Source organism: Salmo trutta, chromosome 33 (assembly GCF_901001165.1).
Source record: "Salmo trutta chromosome 33, fSalTru1.1, whole genome shotgun sequence".
Lineage (NCBI taxonomy): Eukaryota > Metazoa > Chordata > Actinopteri > Salmoniformes > Salmonidae > Salmo > Salmo trutta.
In genome coordinates, this window is record NC_042989.1 from 42,644,707 (window position 1) to 42,648,403 (window position 3,697).

The following is a 3,697-nucleotide window of genomic DNA, read 5'->3' on the forward strand; positions in this document are numbered from 1 at the left end:
CTTCCAGATGATGTCATTTTATTTACTAACAGAGCAGCTCTGGAGGCTTTGACCACTGGCAGCAGCCTCAGAAGACCTTCCTCTGATCTGCAGAATTTCTTCAGGTCAAACACATCCAACTCCTTTTCTGAAGTCAGCAACACAAAGACCAGAGCTGACCACTGTGCAGGTGACAGGTTGTCTTCTGAGAGACTTCCTGATCTCAGGTAGCTTTGGATCTCCTCCACTAGAGAATGGTCATTCAGTTCATTCAGACAGTGGAACAGATTGATGCACCTCTCTGGAGAGGGATTCTCCCTGATCTTCTCTTTGATGTACTTGACTGTTTCTTCATGGCTCTTTGAGCTGCTTCTTGTCTTTGTCAGTAGACCTTGTAAGTGCTTCTGATTGGACTCCAGTGAGAGGCCCAGAAGGAAGCGAAGGAAAAGGTCCAGGTTTCCCGTCTCACTTTGTAAGGCTTTATCCACAGCACTCTTGTAGACAGTAACTTTACGCCTTTGTCTGATCCTCGCAGAAAAGTTCCTGAACATTGATTGCTGTTTGTCCATTAGATTCTCATTGTTGTTGTTGAATGAGAGGAACACATATACTGCAGCCAGAAACTCCTGAATGCTCAGATGCACGAAGCAGTACACCTTGTCCTGGTACAGCCCACATTCCTGTTTAAAGAGCTGTGTGCACAATCCTGAGTACACTGAGGCTTCATTGACATCAATGCCAGCCTCTTTCAGGTCTATTTCATAGAAAATCAGATTGCCATTCACAAGCTGTTGAAAAGCCAATTTTCCCAGTGACAGAATGCTCTCGTTATTCAAGTGTGGACCTGTCTCTTCTTTCCCAAGATACTTTTCATTCTTCTGTTTGGTATGAAACACCACAAGGTGTGTGTACATCTCAGTCAGAGTCTTGGGCATCTCTTCTCTCTTATGTTTCAGCATGTGTTCAAGGACTGTTGCAGAAATCCAACAGAAGACTGGAATGTGGCACATGATGTGGAGGCTCCTTGATGTCTTTATGTGTGAGATGATTCTGCTGGCCAGGTCCTCATCACTGAATCTCTTCCTGAAGTACTCCTCCTTCTGTGGGTCATTGAACCCTCGTACCTCTGTCACCTGGTCAACACACCCTGAAGGGATCTTATTGGCTGCTGCAGGTCGGGTAGTTATCCAGAGGAGAGCAGAGGGAAGCAGATGTCCCTTGATGAGATTTGTCAGCAGAACATCCACTGAGGTTGACTCTGTGACGTCACAACAGATCTTGTTCTTCTGGAAGTCTAGGGGCAGTCGGCACTCATCCAGACCATCAAAGATGAACAGAACTTTGTACTTGTCGTAGTTGGAGATTCTTGATTCTTTGTTTTCCATTGAGAAGTGTTTGAGAAGTTCAATGAAAGTGTGTTTGTCCCCTTTCATCAAATTCAGCTCCCGGAAAGGGAATGAAAATATAAATTGGACATCCTGATTTGCTTTTCCTTCAGCCCAGTCCAGAATAAACTTCTGCACAGAGACTGTTTTTCCAATGCCAGCGACTCCCTTTGTCAGCACAGTTCTGCTAAGTTTGTCTTGTCCAGTTAAGGGTTTGAAGATGTCGTGACATTTGATTGCAGTCTCTGGTCTTGCTTGTTTCCTGGTTGTTGTCTCAATCTGTCTCAGCTCATGTTCATTATTGACCTCTCCTGTTCCCCCCTCTGTGATGTAGAGCTCTGTGTAGATCTGATTGAGAAGTGTTGGGTTTCCTTGTTTAGCGATCCCCTCAAATACACATTGAAACTTTTTCTTTAGATTAGATTTGAGTTCACGTTGGCAAGTCACAGCAAGCTCATCTGAATGAAGAAATAACACAGAGGATATTAATATTACGTCTGTTTTAATGCCTACAGTATTGTAGGACTGTTAGAAAGTTTTAAATTATAATAATTCATTCTCTTAACTGACTGTATAAATGTGTAAATGTTTTCATAATGCATTACAGACTGGTGTGACTGATTATGTAATTATTGGTATTAATAATGTTCTCTCTCTCTCTAAATTAATCACCACAACACATCCCTGCTGCTACTTGATAAGGTCACTAGGTGTTGTGTTAAGGCTGCTACAATATCACTGAGTTACACAGCTACTTTAGCTGTACTTTAGCTACAGCTTTTAAATGTTATAAAACAGCATTCAACGTGAGGCAGACAGATCTTACATTTCTCCAGTGTGTCAGCAAGCTCCTTCTGGTTCATTTTCCTCAGGACGTGCAGTGTGATCTTCAGAGCCCCCTCTCTGGCACTGCTCTCCTGCTTCTCATCTTCAGCATCCACCACTTCCTTATCCTGCTTCTGACTCTCAAAGCCTTCTGGGAGTTCTGGACTAAGAATCCTCTTGAACATCTTCAGCTCATTCTTCACAAATGTAATAATATTCTGTTCAAGCAACTGAAATAAATCAAGTAAATAAGTTAAGCAAGAGAAGAGATGCTTTCTCATTAACACATTAATGAATGATTGACAGATCAACTTTACTTGAGGTCAACAAAAACAAATGTACATAACAGGACCACATACACTGAATATGGAGGCCAGGTCTGTTTGATGACTCTGGGAAGACTGACCACTGAGAATATCTGACTCTGATCTCTCCTGTTGGTTTCTGTGGACAAAACATGAGATTACATCTCCTCATCCAGGGAGTGAGTGAGTACGGACAGACAAACAGACAGATATAGACAGAAAGCAGGACAGACAGTCAGAGACAGACAGACAAACAGACAGACAGACAGAGACAGATGGACAAACAGAGACGCAGACTGAAAGCAGGACAGACAGACAAACAGAGACAGACAGACAGAGACACAGACAGAAAGCGGGACAGACAAACAGACAGACAGACAGAAAGAGACAGACACAGAGACATAGACATTCAGAGACAGGCAAAGACAGACAGACACATACAGACAGAGACAGACAGAAATTAGAAAGACAGACAGACACAAAGAAAGACACAGACAGACAAAGACAGAAACAGAGAGACAGACAGAAAGAGACAGACACAGAGAGAGACACAGAGACAGTGAGACACAGAGACAGTGAGACAGTGAGACAGTGAGACAGTGAGACAGACAGACAGAAAGCGGGACAGACAGAAAGCGGGACAGACACAGAGACAGAGACAGACAGACAGACAAACAGAGACACAAACAAAGTGGGACAGACAAACAGCGATAGACAGAGACAGACATACAGACAAAGAGAGACAGACAGACAGAAAGCGGGACAGACGGTCAGAGACAGGCAAAGACAGACAGACACATACAGACAGACACATACAGACAGAGAAAGACACACAGTCAGAGACAGAGAGACAGACAGACCGTGATGGAATATTGTGTTTGTTTAATATTGTTTTAGGACTATAAAAATGGACAGAAGTATTAGCCTATGGATTATGAAAACAGCAAAAAGAAAATGTGAAAATGGGAGAGGAGAAATGACTAGAGACAGTGTTGTTTAACTCACTGACCATGACCCATGAGTTCTTCTTACCTTTGTTCAGTAGAAAAGTCTCCCTCTCTAAAGGATATAGGTGGAAGCATAGACCGGTCACTCTTCATGGACACACAGCTGGGAACAGGGGAGGCTGGTCTCTCCTGCTTGATTGGACTGCAACACAACAGAGACAAACATTACATCTCTCATCTACTCTGAGCTCAGATG

General features: G+C 43.2%; 1 long non-coding RNA gene across 1 annotated transcript; it reads right to left on the reverse strand.

Annotated features, from left to right (window-relative positions):
- Window positions 1-2,315: 2,315 nt before the first annotated feature.
- Window positions 2,316-2,603, reverse strand: LOC115173035 (uncharacterized). Its single transcript, XR_003871543.1, has 2 exons — window positions 2,549-2,603; window positions 2,316-2,419 (listed from the first exon to the last, which is right to left on the reverse strand). It is a non-coding gene; the product is annotated as an uncharacterized LOC115173035 (long non-coding RNA).
- Window positions 2,604-3,697: the final 1,094 nt, after the last annotated feature.